This window comes from Rissa tridactyla, chromosome 5 (genome assembly GCF_028500815.1).
Source record: "Rissa tridactyla isolate bRisTri1 chromosome 5, bRisTri1.patW.cur.20221130, whole genome shotgun sequence".
Lineage (NCBI taxonomy): Eukaryota > Metazoa > Chordata > Aves > Charadriiformes > Laridae > Rissa > Rissa tridactyla.
In genome coordinates this window covers 11,034,639-11,051,894 of record NC_071470.1, presented here as the reverse complement: position 1 = coordinate 11,051,894, position 17,256 = coordinate 11,034,639, and the positions used below count along the sequence as shown (strand labels likewise).

Below are 17,256 nucleotides of genomic sequence, written 5' to 3'. Positions count from 1 at the left end.
TGTAGGCCCCCTTTAGGTACTGGAAGGGGCTATAAGGTCTCCTCAGAGCCTTTTCTTCTCCAGGCTGAACAACCCCAACTCTCTCAGCCTGTCCCCAACTCTCTGAGCCTGAAGAGAGCCTCTATTTACCATTGGGCAATAGACTGAAATACGGAAGAAAAATAACGCAGGAAGTTATTGCAACAATTTTTATTTTTTGATGTGACAACATACCAGTATCACAAATACCAAACTGCTGAACTATTTCTAAACATCTGGAAAAAAGCATCATGATTTGGGTCCTTTTTGGTGCCCAATATCACTTTCATTTTGCTCTCCTTACCTAGAGAAAAGATAGCACTGAATAATGCCTGCGTCGCTCTCAGAAAAGGGGGAAAACAAAAATACAAATGAATACTAGATCGGTGCACTGAAAGTCTTAGGAGACAGAGTTGGGATCTCTGGGTTTAAAAGGACACAACTAAAACCGAATCTACACTCGGAATACTTCCTTGGCAGTGAAGAACCTTGTACTCGTCAATAGCAAACTCTGGTGGGTTGACCTTGGCCAGCTGCCCACCCAGCCGTTCTCCTGCTCCCCCTCCTCGACAGGACAAGGGGAGAAAATAAGATGGAAAAAAAAACCTCGTGGGTCAAGATAAAAGAGGGAGATCCCTCGCCAATTACTGTCACAGGCAACACAGTCTCAACTTGGGGAAGACTAATTTATTGTAAATTAAAAATAGAGTTGGATGGTGAGAAAGAAAAAACTAAACCACCTTCCTCCCATCCCTTTCTTCCCAGGCTCACCCAATACACAAACAGACATCCAATTAACATTTCAAAACTCTCAAGATTTTGGTTGTTTGGCACAAATTTATCTTGCTGCTTAATTACACGAAAAGCATCCTGATACAACAACTAAACGGGAGCCCAGTTCTTCAAAAAGCACCCTGCTTTGTGTCACACGTCACACCGTGCGAGATGTGGCCTGGCTCTGTAAGGGTGGAGCCCGTGATGGAGCTGATGATGGGTTTTACTGAGGTCTCTGAGCTCTACCAGGAGAACCTGCTCCTCCAGAGAAGCTGTGGCCTTGGTTTGCTGTGTTGCTGGAAATGTCAGGTAGGGCACAAGCATCCGTGGAAATATCACAGCAGTATTTGTTCCCATCTCCTTTCATTTCCCTTTGGGGAATGCTGCTTGAATGGGTTTTCGTTCAAATTTCTGCCTGTTTTCCTGCTCTAGGCACTTTCTTACTGAGAGAAAGTAAGTGGATTTAAGTGTCTCTGCTACTGACAGTTGATATATTTACCTTCTGCTGTCTCATTGGCGAAGATGCCCTTTTAAGGTTGTTGCGGAAAAGTATGAGAAATATAGTGCTGATCAATAGAACTGTCACAACTTACTGCTGATATAGCAGCAGTTCCAAAAAATATGTCGGATGCTTCTCAAACTTACAAAAAGACTTAATGCTTATCCAGAAGAACACGCAAACCATATAAGGAGAGCAATCACAGCCTAGAAAATTCAAAGACAAGGCAGGAAGACTTCCTAATCTGTACTTTTTTTTACATAGAGAGAGAAAACGTGAAGATTTCCAGGTGAGTGAAAATATCTGCCAGGGTGAAAACTTATTCAGTGTATCAAAATGCAAAAAGGCAAAGACCAACACGTAGCGCTGTTGCTATGCTGTACTTTCACAGCTACGTTTCTTTCACTCTACATATATTTTCTGTCTGTCACACTGGAGGTGGTGATGGGTTGCACAACCAGCCATACCTGAAAAGAGGTACTGAAACTGCTTTAAAATGTCACCGATTTGATAGAAAGTCTATTGTTCACAACAAATTTCATCCAGGGGAATTTTTTCTGATAATTTGTGATTAGAAAAAGCATCTGATAAGAATCTATTAAATGCCAGGATAGAGATAGTAAAAATAAATTCCTATTAAAATAAAAAAGAACTAATTTTACAATTAGGTATGTAGGTATATGTATTTCTTTTTGTCAGAATAGCTTCTGCAATAGATGCATTTTCCTGCTTGAAAAATAAACACAGTAAAGATATTAACCTATTGCTTCACTTTGCTGGGAGATAGAGCTATTTAAGTGAAGAAAAAGCATGGAAAATGAATAATAAGGAGCGCACATTCATCTTTACTAGGAACTGGAGTTGTAGCCCACTACAATTATCAAAAGATGACTTTTTGCATAACTATATAACATTCAGCATGCATTGCCTTGAGATGACCAAAGACCTAGCAGAAAGCCCTTACAGTCTGGGTGGGGGAAGAAAAAAAAGCTTTTAATTGTTTTTTATTGTGTTGTTTTATTCAACAAAACTACAAATGCCAAATTGTCATTTTCCAATTATGTTCCAAGATACGTCCCCTACTTAGATGAAGGGGGAAAAAGACAGAATTTCTAACACAGCAGTTATTTCTTTTCAGTCCTTATCTGATATTCAGTCCTTATCTGGTAAGGCCTTTGACACCGTCCCCCACAGCATTCTCCTGGAGAAGCTGGCGAATTATGGCATAATCAAGTGTATTCTTTGCTGGGTTAAAAACTGGCTGGATGGCCATGCCCAGAGAGTTGTGATTAATGGGGTGAAATTCTCTTGGTGGCCGGTCACCAGTGGTGTCCCTCGGGGCTCAGTTTTGGGGCCGGTTTTGATTAATATCTTTATCAATGATCTGGATGAGGGGATTGAGTGCACCCTCAGTAAGTTTGCAGACGACCAAACTAGATGGGAGTGTTGATCTGCTTGAGGGCAGGAAGGCTCTACAGAGGGACCTGGACAGGCTGGATCGATGGGCCAAGGCCAACTGTATGAGGTTTAATAAGGCCAAGTGCTGGGCCCTGCATTTTGGTCACAACAACCCCAAGCAACGCTACAGGCTTGGGGAAGAGTGGCTGAAAAGTTGCCCAGCAGAAAAGGACCTGGGGGTGCTGGTGGACGGCCAGCTTAACATGAGCCAGCAGTGTGCCCAGGTGGCCAAGAAGGCCAACAGCATCCTGGCTTGTATCAGGAATAGCGTGGCCAGCAGGAGCAGGGAAGTGATGGTGCCTCTGTACTCGGCGGGGCCTCACCTCGAGTGCTGTGTTCAGTTCTGGGCCCCACTGTACAACAGGGACATTGAGGTGCTGGAGCGTGTCCAGAGGAGAGCTACCAGGCTGGTGAGGGGTCTGGAGACCAGGTCACATGAGGAGAGGCTGAGGGAGCTGGGCATGTTTAGCTTGGAGAAGAGGAGGCTGAGGGGAGACCTCATTGCCCTCTACAACTCCCTGAAAGGAGATTGGAGAGAGGTGGGTGTTGGCCTCTTCTCCCAGGTGAATAATGACAGGACCAGAGGAAATGGTCTGAAGTTGCAGCAGGGGAGGTTCAGATTAGATATTAGGAAGAATTACTTTACTGCAAGAGTGGTCAGGCACTGGAACAGCCTGCCCAGGGAGGTGGTTGAGTCACCATCCCTGGAGGTGTTTAAGAAACGTCTAGATGTGGCACTTCAGGGCATGCTCTAGTGGCAGAGAGTGTAGGTTGTTGGGTTTTGTTTTGGTTTGGGCTTTTTTTTTTTTGTGTGTGTGTGTGTCTGTATAGTTGGATAAGGGGCAGTTCTGTCAAATGGACAGCTATTAATGTGCTCGCTGGAAAGGTTATATATGGAAGTGTCATGGAATTGAAAAAAAAAATGGTTCCATGGTACCTGGTGTGGGTCATTTCAAGAAGAGAGTAAACTACAGAGTCATGAGACGCACAAAGAACTTTAATACACTTAATTCTCTCCAGTCCTTTTAAGTGACTTTTGTTCCTTCCTTTGAGCTTTTTTGCTTTTATTATAGTTTTACAAAACTAGATTCATAAACACCAATGGAATTTCTGTCTTTGACTACATGTGGCGCTTTATTAAATGAACACAACAAACACTGAAAGTCCTGAGCAAGAAACAACATATCCTTGTGTTTGACAGAAGACTGTCAAATCTTTGTACAGCAAACGGTTTCTTTCCCTTATCCCTTCCTATCTCTTGAGGTTTGCACATCTCGTATTGGATGTCTGTAGGATAACTAGAAGTAATTAGGGAAACTATTGTCCCTCACCACTCCATTTTCTCCCTTCTCTCTTTTTTTTATGTGAGGGAGAAAATTTAGAAGGTTAAAAACTCTTCAGGGATGGAACTATTGATTATCGCTAAGTAATATTAATCTTGCCTGGCCAAAGTAGCTTTTTGCATATTGATTTCTTGCAGGAAAGTAGTGCCAAGTCTCTGTGCAATCCCACTTCTTAATTTCCACACAACTGAAGTGCAAGAGAGGGGGAAAGCACAAAGCCCTCCCTGCCATTTGCTGCCACCCAGGCAACGACACATCAATATGAGAGAGGAACATGTGAATTGCAACGTGACAGCAAGCAAAAACACCTATCAGGATGAAGATACCAGGCTGCCAGTAACCACCGATCGCAGGTTCAGGGTCAAATTGTCACATTAGAACAGTCTGAAAAACTCTCTGTAACACGCTGTAAAAATATGATGATTGAGTTGCTTGTAAAGCTCGTTGGGAAACAAGTTCTTACATGTACAGCCAAGGCAGCGTGGAGCGGTTGTCAGCTAAAATCATGGCATGCAGCTGGCACGACGCTCGCCTGAGTTTCCTCCCCGTGTTAGCAGGATGAAGACCAACGGTGAAGTGCTCCCTCCCTCTCTCACTTCTCTCTATGGAGAAGAAACAAAAGAAAACAGCATGCCAATCACAGAGCCACTGGCTCCAGAGAATCGCCCAGCGAAGCATTAGCTCATTCGACTCACATTACCAGAAACATCTCTTCATCTCTTCTGCTCTGCCAGAGAAGCCAACCAGACAAACATCTCCTTTTTTTTACTTTTTTTTTTTTTTGGCTTTTTTCACAGAAATCTTTGCCTTTGTTTGGTTTTCCTCAATGGTGATCCTTGTGCATTGAACAACCTCATTGGTCTTGCAAAGTCACCATCCTGTCTTCATTTAAATGACCTTTGAAGAACTGCTGTCCTCATCATACCATTAAGAAACTTGCAATTATGAGGACAGTTTGGTGTAACTGAATTTTTTGTACTAGGGGCTGCAAGAGTCTCTGTCAAACGCCACAACTTTGAACTCAGGGGACCTGGATCTGGGTACTTCGGACATATAGAACCATAGAATCATAGAATGTGTTGGGTTGGAAGGGACCTTTAAAGGTCATCTAGTCCAAGCCCCTGCAGTAAGCAGGGACATCTTCAACCATGATCACTCCTTATTTCACATAGCAGCAGCTTTACCCCTGTGCCAAGAGGCTTTTTCCTCATCTCACTTTGTGCCGGCAGCTGCCCTCTCTCCTGACTTTCCTTGTCAGTCTTTGCATCCTGCATCTTCCATGCTATCATCATGCGAATGGGCTGGGGAAAGAGCTGGGCTGAAGCAGCGGCAGCCACAGGCATCGAAAAGTGAGGGAGCAAGGCTGAAAAACAAGGAAAGTGCCCCAAAAAGCTGGGTTGCTGCTGCCGCGTTGGGTGTGGGGGTAGGTCCTGTCACTCTGTGAGGCTGGAGAAGCTGGGTGGTTCCTAAAACAGAGTTTCTCTTTGTACATTTGGTCCCCATCTTCCCCAGGACGTTGCTGCAAGCCACAGGTTGGACCATGGTGGTTTGTGCTACCAGCTTTGCATCATCTACCAGCTTAGATGCAATGACTATTTTTGTGTTCTTAAAGGTTGCAAAATGTATTTTACTGCCATCAAGTGCTTCACTTCAGGCAAGCCTTGGATGAAACCAAGAGAAAAGACAGGGATCCCCCTCTTAATTATTGAACTGTGCACTCGTCTGCCCTCAGAATCTTCTGCTTTTTGCCACCAATGACCTGTGGTGGTTGAGATAAAAACACGAAGCCTGTCAAAAGGAATCTGCTATGGCATCAGATGGACACTCTTGTGTGTGCTGCCTGCTGGTGCTTGGCACTGCTGACTAGAAGACTTTCTACCTCTACAGCGTGTTGTTTTTAGGCTTCTCTAGTTACCCAAGGATGAGGTCACTCAGTTCATTAATGATTTATGTGTACGTAGTGCCTTTCTTCAGACAGCTTCCAAGGCAGCTGGCAAACTTATTTCTGCACCAGCAAGTACCTGAAACTGATTGTTAGTGATTTCTGTATAGACCAAGGAGATAGTTACAAGAAGCTCCCTTTCCCCTCTATTCTTGGGTATACATGAGGGTTAGGCATCATTACTCCATGCAGCTTGCGCTGTCTGTGTGCTTTGTGATATGACATTCCTCAAGAAGGAGTTTCTCAGGCTTTTCTGTTCCTTTTTTCTTTTTCTTTCAAGTTCTTTTAACAGTCTTTTTACTTTTACTCTTGTAGAGCAGGATCCTACTCCACAAGCAACTTTACAGCCTCATTTAAGCCAGCCTGTGGCACAGAATTCAGTGGAGATCCAATAAAGGGAATGGAATCTGGTCACATAATATTGCAAATAATGATTTTTCTATCTGTGTTTGGAAATAGTGTGGGCATATACTCAGGAGTGACACTTGTAGCCATAGAACAGTGTTAAAACATAGCACTTTAAATGGACAGAAAATAACTGGAGGAATTTTACCATCATAAAACAATCTTGCAACAGATGATGACCTGCCTTATCATTTAAGGTACTGCAAGGAAAGCAATAACATTATTTTTTTTCTGAACATTAGAGGTTATAATTGGCACAAAAACCAGAGAACCAACACTGTAGATCTTGGCAGCAAAATGAAGAAATGGTAGTATTTCACCTTTTTCTCTTTCAGAGTGTATTAGAAGCATTTCTAATTGAAGATGTTTATAGTCCTTGAGAAAGGACAATATTGCTTTAAAAGAAAAAAACAACCAACTACCTCTTCTGAAGGCAGTGTGACATATAAACTGTGAGGAAGACAAGCCTAAGCCCAGGGAGAGGTTGGGTTCTCATTTATTCCTTGCCACTTCACACCTAAATTCTGCCAGTGTAAGTATAACTAAACACTGCAATAAAGTGTAAGTTGATTCACACTTGAGCACGCTCCCCGTGGCTAGGGCAGGTTGAGGTTAGCCAAGGACGAGTATCGCAGAGCTCTGCTGGCCTGGATGGTCTGTTAGAGAAGTTCTAACACCCTACAACACTGGCAAAAATAGGGTTTTATTTTGATTTAGTTGCTGTTAAAACTACAGCACGCTCTGCCTATGCTCCCGCACCGTGGCGCGTTCACGTATTGTGGAAATCCACCCATTTTCCTCCTGCGATGCCGTCAAGCTCCCCTAGACCCACGTGAGTTTTCCCTTTTCCGTACCCTATCAGCAGTAATATCGTGCGCCTCCAGGAGTCTCATTTACCCATCCGTGTGTCCTCTGCTGTCTTTAGATGCAGCTTCGCTGCTCGCCTGTGCAAATACAATTAACCTCCGCTGCCCCTGCGTGTGCTGGAGGGAAGTGAGGGAGCGCAGAGATGACGGGACCATGTGGCTGCACTGTGCGTCCGTGGCGGGGGACGCCTGCCCTGCAAAATCTACGTTTTTCATATCAAGACCCGCAGGGTTTTCTGAGAAGGCTATTCCTGCCTTTCATTTTTGGGAGATCAAAGCTTCCTTCCCACTCAGTCTTTTGCATGCGTTTGAATTTTATCTACACAACCTCGACTGGAGAGGTGACTTTTTAATGGTGTCAGCCTGACCCAGGAAAATTACAGTGTCAGCAGCAATTGTTCTGCAGGTCTGTCAAGGTTAATCCAGTTTTTCCGTGTTTACTCATGTCATTGTTTGGCTTGTGATAAATAGGGTTGTACTTTTAAAAAAAAAAAAAAAGAAAGTTTTCCTATTTTTGTTTCCCACATGGAAATTACCTTCCTGGCTTCTCCTCTTCCATTTTCACAGAACGACAGCATGACTGAGGTTGGAAGGCACCTCTGGAGGTCATTTGGTCCAACCCCCCCTGCTGAAGGAGAGCGACCTGGAGCTGGTTGCCCAGGACTCTGTCCAGTTGGGTTTGGATTATCTCCAAGGAGGGAGACCCCACAGCCTCCCTGGGCAACCTGTGCCAGTGCTCGGTCACCCTCCCAGTAAATATGTATTTCCTGATGTTCAGAGGGAACCTCCACTGTTTCAGTCTGTGCCTATTGCCCCTTGTCCTGTCACTTGATGTCACTGAGAAGCGCCTGGCTCTGACACCTTTCTAACTTGTTACGTGCCCTTGCAGGTATTGTTCAGAAGTTCCGGCTTGTGGAATACTCCTGATAGTCAGCTCAGATCTTTTTCAGGTTTTTTGGTCTTTTTTTTTTTTTTCCTCTTTTTTTTTTTTTTTTTGCTTGAGTTTGCACTATGGAAGAGGATGCCTTGCAAGGCATGGCTGAAAATAACCGTGCCAGGAGATATGGGAGAAGTCTGCACTCTACTACTGTTGAAAACTGGGAGCGGAACATTTTTACTGCTTGTTTTTGCCTCAGACATGTAGCCCTTGTATGAATTAAATGATATTTTGTGATATCCTAGAGTTCCAGGCCATGTCAATGATAATAGATTGAGCTATAAAAGCTTTTCTTATACCAGGTTTCACGCGCTCTTTTTTGACATAGTATTTACTAACCATGATTTTTACATTTTCTGTTATTTGTAGTGCTTTTAATTGCTAGTTCTGAATGTTTAGCTTCTTATTTTTCTCCCAAGAAAGCATAAAAGGAATTTGCTTTTGACTGAGGAGTGAGAAGACTTTGCCCACCGTGTTTGGGTACTATTTTCTGCCAATGGAACAAGAACACAATTTACTCACCATATTTATATGGACAGGAGAGGTGCACTTATTAGTATGGTGGTAGTCCCTTTTGAAATAAAACTCTCTCTGCGACTTTTCTTACGCATTTTGGTAAAACTATGTAACTTGCAGAAACCTAGGAAAGGGCAGGTCAGATCATATCTGCTACCATATTACTTTTCTCTTAATGAGTCCCAGTAATTGCAGTGAGGGGATTCATTCCCCTTGAACAGCCCAAACCTCTGACTTTGGGAAGGAAGCGGCATTTGAGAAACTTAACCTGTCATTCCATGGCGCTGTGCGTGTGTGTGTATATACACACAAATATGTATACATACAAACATATCCAAATGCACGCGTGTCTGGGGATTGTGCTCCCTGCAGGACCCAGCCCTGAAGGGGCTAGGGACAAAAACTCAACTTTGGAACCATGATAAAATGCTAATATGACCTAATATTGATTTTCTTAGCTTTGAGCAGTTGTGGGCACTATGTGATGCACTGTCAGAGAGGATAATCTAAAGCAGTGAAATTGCATGATGTCTGACGCAGAACCGTCTCAGTCTCTGGTACAGAGAAATGAACGTATTAGTGGCCACCAAACAACTGCCTGAGAGTTCTTTTGGTTTTGTTTTTAATTTAAAAACTAAACCTTGGTATCAAAATGTACTATGACTTGTTAGTAAAACAGCTTGTACGGCAATACTAACTTGTTTCCCAAGCCTGACAATGCCAAAAGTGTTTTTCTGAACTGTACAACTTTTCCTGGCTAATAACTCATTGCAAGCTTTTGTCAGGTAAATAGTCTGGGAAAAAAAAAAAGAAGTCTTTTTATTGATATTCTGTGTATTTTTGTATATGTACCGTATACTTTAAATTATAGGTGTTATTCAATTAAATTGGAGAATCACATTTTTTAAATGTGCTAACACTGTTTCTAGTGCAGAGTGCTCTCATGTTCTAAAGAAACCGTGCAATTCATAGAAGGATCGTGTTCTTGCTCATGATAGAAAACACTGAGTCACAGCTTTCAGAATTTTAACTGAAAGATATCTCTACACTCTACTGCTTTTTTCTGGAGCTGTTGATATTGGCTTTCTCTGTCTGATGAGAAACACTTTTTTTTTTCTTTGAATAAGAAGCTTTCTTTGCATGTGAAAAAAAAAAGGATTCTGTGAGTGGAGTTGGTTATATTTACCTGTGGGATACTGAACATATTTTCCTTTTGGAGTGTTACTCAGCTATTCTAAGAAGTTGAAACATGCTCTTAGAAAAACAGGTACTTAATAGGCAGGGGGAAAAGATATAGCAGGGTCCTTTAGTGGTCAAATATTTGGTGGTTTGCCATGCTTAATTGCCTACTAGTCTTGTGTTGCGTGGTAAAATAACAACCATGTGGACTGTGTACAAGAACAACTATTGTCTGAGAAGCTGAAAATAGACCGGTTGATCAATTTACCACTCGTAACTCTAGCATCAGGGTAGGTGTTTTCAGGGATCTGCTTTTATAATGGCCTTTTTCTGTTCTAAAGTTTTATACTATTATTATGTCTCGAGGTAAAGTGTAGATTGTGAAAAGGTGAAATGCGGAGTATGGCGCTCTCTGTCCTCCAACACAATCTCGAGAAACTGAAGCAACTTTTTCTTTCCTGATTTTCATTCTGGTCAGATTTTCATGGGCTCTGGGCCTGGCGTCATTGCTTCTGTCTGCTATTTATTCCTGTGGGATGCAGTAATTTTTCTTAAGTGTATGCAGAATATGCGTCTGCTTAGCTTTCTATGCTGGAAATACATATTTCTAATACTGTGTTGAATTTTATGGCTGCATTGGAAAAAGATGATATACAGTAGCTTCCTGGAATAATCTTTGAAGGTCCAAATCTTCCGTGCTGGTCTGTCTGTGGGAATTTCCTTTTCATGGAAATGTTTTCCTATCCTCCTGTCTCCACTTCTTCCCCCAAGAAGAAAAAGAAAGTTATTACATAGAAGGAAGAACTTTTCTGTTTGCTTATTAGTGCCAGGGCATCTCATTGTGTGCTTCTTGAGCTTAGTAGTCAACACTGACTGTGCTTTAAGTTTGAACTTTTTCTTGCACCTTGAACAATGGAGGTCTGTATTATATCCAGGAGTTCAAAGTCCTTTAGATTCTGATTTTCAGGAACAATGAACTAATTCAGAGGTTGGTCCGTTGCTCACGTGCTTCAAAACCTTAACCAGCAGAATGAAAATTGACTCTCCATAATGGCAGTCACCGGCAGATTTACTGCTCCCCTTGGGATGCACGCAAGGTGACCTGAAGTCTCTGGGTTACAGCAGGCTCTCTATTGCAGGTGCGTTGAACTCCCGGTGTCTGCTGCGCCACAACCATTAGCATCAGTCAGTCAGGTGCAAGAAGGACAGGGAAACATGAAATCAGCAGACGTGTCCCACTGAGCGATGTTTTCTGCTCTGCCAGTGAACAACATGACATCTGTAGGGTAGGGACTGTCAGAGAGACAGTGCTTGAAATGGCTTTTGGTGGCATGCAGGATTTACGGATAGGAGCTAACAGAGAACTTTATACAATCATAGAATGGTTTAGGTTGGCAGGGACCTTAAAGACCATCTAGTTCCAACCCCCCTGCCATGGGCAGGGACACCTCCCTCTAGATCAGGCTGCTCAAAGCCCCATCCAGCCTGGCCTTGAACACCTCCAGGGATGGGGCAGCCACAGCTTCTCTGGGTAACCTGTTCCAGTGCCTCACCACCCTCATAGAGCCTCACTACCCTTTCCACTGATAATTCTTTACTGGGGGTGCTTTTTGGTGAAAACGTGAATACATTCCTGCCTGTTTTGCTAGAACAGCGTTGACCTGATATCCTGTTACAGGCCACAGACTTTCAGTGCTCAAACCGTTGCACGTGCTCTTTTCAGTACTGCCCATAAGGAAGAGGGTAGTGCTGAGTCCATGTGTGAAAATTAGATTTGAGGCTGATGTGCATATATGAGACTTTTAACATCTGTAGTTCCCAGCTACACACAAATCCCAGCAGTTCGAGACCTTCACAGTTTGTCATAGGCATGACGAGTACCTTTCTTTTTTTTTTCTAAATTTGGCCTGACAAGGTCTGGATGTTTTCATATTGCATTTTCATATTTCATTCACACCTTGAAAGACATCCTGAATGCTATGAGTGGTGCAGAGTCAATTGAGTGCTAATTTGTCGTTTCTCAGCTTAAATGGACTTTGCCTTCTTCCAGATGTGTTTGTTGATCTACATTATCTGTCCTGGCAGCCTGAGAGCACCCAACAACACGTAGCCCCTTGAACTTCAGCAGTAGCTGAATATCAGGGCTAATAACTGCACCATTTAATACCCACAAGCTGTTCTGCTTGATTGCCAAAGGGGAAACAATGCACTTATCTTCATCTTGTCAAATGCAGCATGATTTTGCCGATACCCTAATTACATTGTTCCAAAAAAATGCTCTTATTTGTAGCTGCCTAAGGATGTAAGGATGAATGAATATAGCAAATTATTTATTATTTATAGTAATAACTGTTACACAGTATTTATAGTAATATAGCTATATAGTATTTATATAGTAATATAGTTATATATTATTTATATAGAGTGTGGGAATAGGATAGTTGCTACAACTAGTACTCACTTTTAGTTATATGCAGAATGAAGGATAACAATCCCTAATGAGGGTCAGAAAATTGTTTCTCAAAGTTGAAGAAACGTTTAAGTCATGATTTTGTTCAAAATCAGTTTCAAATTTTTCATTGTAGAACTAAAAACGAGTGAAACCAGAAGAAAAAATGGTTGAAAAAAACGTAATTCAGTTGCTCTGTGCAATTTTACAAGTTGTTTTCACCTGTTTAAATTTTTCCTACTTTGCAGTCTATTACCATGTCATTTTGTAATAAGAAAGGGGGTTTTTATTAAAAAAGGCATTTCGTGCTTTTTTTCCAGAAAAATAGTTAAAACTCATTTTTACGTACTCTAGTTGAAGGAAAATCAAAGTTATGATAAGCTCTCATTTTAATTTTTAGAAGTTGCTAGTTTTTCCTTTTGAGAAACTGGAGTCAGATACCGCATTTTTATTCCAGCCCAAAGTACAGTAAAAACAGTGACATATTTTTCTTGAGATATAATTGATTTAGAACTGCAGGATGTGGCTGTTTGGAAGGAAAAATAAGAAAGTGTTGCTATTTCACTAGTTAGACAGAGTAAAGAAAGACCATTTTGTATGAAAGTCTCAGAGGGAAATCCGAAGCTAATGAAAATTTCTCGGGTTGCAATATCTTTTTTTTTTTTAGCCTGCAAACATCTCAAACCATGTACAAGAGATGGGGCAGGCAGGAATTGCTCAGCTTATAAGCCACCCCTCAAAAGAGGGAAAATGTAAAAATACTCTTAGGCTAGTGAACTAAAATTCTTTCTTTCCCCTTCATGCCTAGGCAGTCTGGGAGAATGCTGACCGCTGGTCCTTAGCAGCGTATCCTGATTTCTGAGCGGTTATATTAAAGAAAAATCCCCACTTCAGACAGAGAACAAGAGTGTGTGAACAGAGAGAATACCACACCACCGCTTAAAAAAAGGTAAGGAAATGTTTTTCTCCTGATCCTTTAACACTGCAAGTGACGTCTTCATTGAAGATTTCATTAAGTTGAAGGCAGAATTGAAAATGTAGATAATAACTGAACACTAAAGTACTTATTTTAACTTGCATTTTCTAACTTATAACCAGGAAAAAAAGCTTTTTCGTATTAAAGGAAGTCTGTAATGCATGTGTTACTGTACTTGGAACTACTTTTTGTGTAGCTTTTTTGTATATTTTGGGAAAAAAGAAAACAAGCCCAGCACACAACAGCAAATATTTTCTTTTATTTCAAGCACTGAAGTTATTCTTAGCCATGCAAAGATTTATGTAGTCTCTGGTTTACCAAGCAGCTCTCGTTTTGCCAAGGCAGATATACAGCCTGTTTGTAGAACGCTGCCGCTGGGAATTAGTGCTAAGTAATAGTTCACCGTTTAGGCTTTTATCAGAACGGATCTGCACTGTTTTCCTTTCTGACAGGTTTTGGATTTATTGTTTATTCTAAAATATTTACAAGTCTACTGCCTTAGACGTTTCAGTTCTGAAAAGTATTGGAAGAAGCTGAAAACAGTTAAAACATCCTACACCGTGCGCATTTCCTCTGAAAGTGGAGTGACAGCAGCAGAGGATTTTTTCCATTCAGATTTTCTGTTTTCTTTTTCACTTTATTTATTTATTTTTTTTGGTCTGGGAAGAACGTTGGCGTTGCAAATGATAGGTAATAATGTGGTCCCTGGGCAAATGTGTCCACCAACGACTTCGTCTGCAAACGCTCTACTCTACACTGCATTCCTATAAAACTGAGTTCGGTGTCCATCTAATGCGTAAATGCTGTCTTTGCTTTTGCACAAAACAACGTGGTTCTGCCATTCGAAGTTATTTATGTGGTTTAGAGAATCTGTCCTGCCTAACCTATATCACCCTGTGAATTAACAGAGGCTATGAATTAACTAAGAGTCCTGCCTTACTTATGACTGTCTTGCCAAAATGTATGTTTGACTGGCGGATATTGACAACTCATTGAAAATTATCAGCTGAAGTACATTGGCTTGTTGTTAATTAAAAAAGGTTCTCTTTTCTTGAGACGATCATGGTCATGAGGACATTCTTCTGCCATAAACAGCTCCTACACCTCAGCTGAAGGTGCACGCGTGTTTTTGAAATACCGATTTGTGAGATGTCGTCTGTTAACGTGTTATGGGAAGGATATGTTTTTATTTTTTCAAACGGGGAGATAGAAAGTGTGCCACCACCCATGGAAAGCGCACACCACCCATGCTCGATGCCTGCAGGATGCTGTCTGCCTGCTCTCTCTAACTTCATATTTCCCTGATGCTTGTGTGTAACAATTACAGATTCTGAGCTGTCTTCTGTTTCCTTTTAATAGACTTCATTTTTGCGTGCAATATGGCAGTTTTCAAATAGCACATTTTTTACTTTGCTAAGTAAAATACAATACCCATCGGCTTAAAATACAAATATTCAAAGAGCTGCCTATGAGAGCGTTCAGTCAGAATACCATCTCCTGATTAGCTAATATGAATTTCATTATATAAAGTATGTAACACATATATTTCTGTATAGAATTTGCATATAATTTTTTCCAAGGGAATTAAAGCTATTTTTTTCCTACATCCACCCAGTGTTCTTTCATAACCTGTCCCCATATCCTGTTGTCAGAATATTCTGCTTTTTCCTGCAGAAAATAGGACCAAAACTTTGTCAGGAAATCATTTGTACTGTGAGTAGAGATTTTGTTTATCCATCAGATTCTTTTTGTTGTAAATCGTTTGTAAATGTCTTGTTAGTCAATTTTTGATCAAGTTTACTGAAGTCTAATATTTTATTTTTTCTAAGACGTACATTATTTTCTATCTCATTCTACCATTTCACATTTTCTGGGTTAAAACGCTTACAGCTTCAGACCCGTGTTTATTGGTGACCCCATCCTGCTTCTCCAGAGGCTTCAGGCTTCCTTTAAGGCACACGTTTTGTTTTCATTCTTCAAAAAAAGTGGAAGACTAGGAAAAGCTCTTTCATGTTCTACTAAGGTCTCTGATTTCATTTGTATCTTCCAAAGCTGTTTTCCCCCTATATTCCATTAATTTCTTGTTTTCCTTCTTTTGCCTCTCTTGTTCTTTATGTTTACCCAGTTTAGATTTCTTTCTTACAATAACTGATGACTATGGATACAGTTGATTGTGTTCTTTCAGTCACTTTGTGGAAGTACAAACTGCAAGGATTTTATGAAATGAGTCACTGAGTGATAACCAGCTATGCGAATAATTTATTTCCTTATTTTATTGAAGAAGAGGTCCTGCCAAGAAGACAGAGACCATGGTTTAATCAACATTATGTTGTAGCATTTGTTCATGATTCATTTTCTAGGTTTCTAGACTTTTTTTGTATTATATTTGCAATGAATGTGAGTGATAATTAGAATAAGTCTTAATGTGAAACCACCTAGAAAACTCATCCGTGCTTACTGCAGCCACATCTGCCCACTACATGGCCCTCCCCGACTTGTGTCCTACTTAGGAAGCACCAACTCTTTGTCTCCTCCATGTCTGAGGAAGAACAACAGAGAGGATGACCTGAGAGTCGCAGCAATCTGAAATTACGTTCACAGTTCCATGGAAAGTATTTTCTGATATGCAATTAACTAATTAGTTCAGAACATCACACCGTCTGCAGAACTGCACAGAACTTTGCAGCAGGAGTTGTAGACTCGTGTGGTTAAATCCGTCTGCTGATCGTGGCAGGGCAAGAATAGGAAGAGGACTTGCACAGTGAAAATTCTAAAGATTTTGATGACCTGAAAACTAAGCTGTAATTATCAGTTACTTATTTCACGTATCATTTGGGGAATCTACTTGTGTATATTTGTCTCTGTGGCCAACCTATAGGGAGTTGGAGGCTACCAGCCTATAAGTCCAGGTATTTGATCCTCCTCTTTCTAAGAGTTGTGAGATCCATGCCTAATATTTACCAGGATGGCAACCTGTAAGCTTTTGGAAGTTGAGAGGGCTGGGGTTTTTTTTATTATTACTGGTAGGGAAGTGGGAGGGCAGTAGGTAGTTCTACTGTAATGTAGAAGCAACACCTAACTTTGGGATGTCCAAGAGAGCCTGGGGAGAGTGAAGTGAGTGGCACAGGCTCCTGCACAGAAATTTCCTCTGAAAAGTAATACTGTCGTGGTGAAGAACAGAGTTATTTTTGATCACCTTGCTTTGAAATAAGGGTAAGACGACTATAAAGAAAACAACAAATGAACGAAACAAGTTGCCATGTCACATTTTTCATGTTCCTTAAGCCTCTCAATATATACCTACATTAGCTGACTTTCACATCCGCTCTGTTTCCCCAGGAAGGTACCCAGCATGCAAAAACTTGGTTTGATCATTCTGCAAGAATAGAGGGGTTTTTCTGCTTTTACTTCCCTTGGATAAACTGGATGGTATATCGATGTTAAAATCAGTATTTATATTCAGTCTCTAGATGCCTATATGTTTTTGAGTCTTTGTACTTAATATAGAGTGAGAGATTTAGAAAAATGAATACTCTAGCTTCTAAGGCACAGCTAATTTTTGTGAAATGATTTGATTGCAGCAGTACTGCTTGGTTCTAATTAAATATGTTTCTTTATTTTAATTACCAAGTTATAATTGGAATTGAGGTTTTTGTTCCTAGTTAGATTCGATACTTCCAAGCAAGATTTCCGTGCTCACCAGAAGTATTTTGGAGCAGCTTACAGCTCAAAATGGGGCCCAAATTGTGAAGCCTGACTGTTTCTTGAGCTTTTTCAATGTGTTCAAGATTCCTTCTGTCAAGTCAATTTTTTCTCAAGGCCAGGAGCCATATTTGCAAAATTTAGATCAGTTTCTGTTAGGCTTTTTTATTTTTGTGCTCCTGCTGATGACAG

The 17,256-nt window shown here is 41.1% G+C and overlaps 1 protein-coding gene across 3 annotated transcripts in view; it reads left to right on the top strand.

Moving 5' to 3' along the window:
* CRACD (capping protein inhibiting regulator of actin dynamics) overlaps positions 1-17,256 on the top strand; it is a 140,725-nt gene that overhangs the window by 52,558 nt on the left and 70,911 nt on the right. For 2 of the 3 annotated variants that reach the window (XM_054204080.1, XM_054204081.1), the window contains one exon: positions 13,195-13,335. The gene's annotated coding sequence lies outside the window, so the exon portion shown is untranslated. Of the gene's footprint in view, positions 1-10,134; positions 10,228-13,194; positions 13,336-17,256 lie in introns of those variants that run through there. The other variant, XM_054204082.1, reaches the window with a different exon arrangement.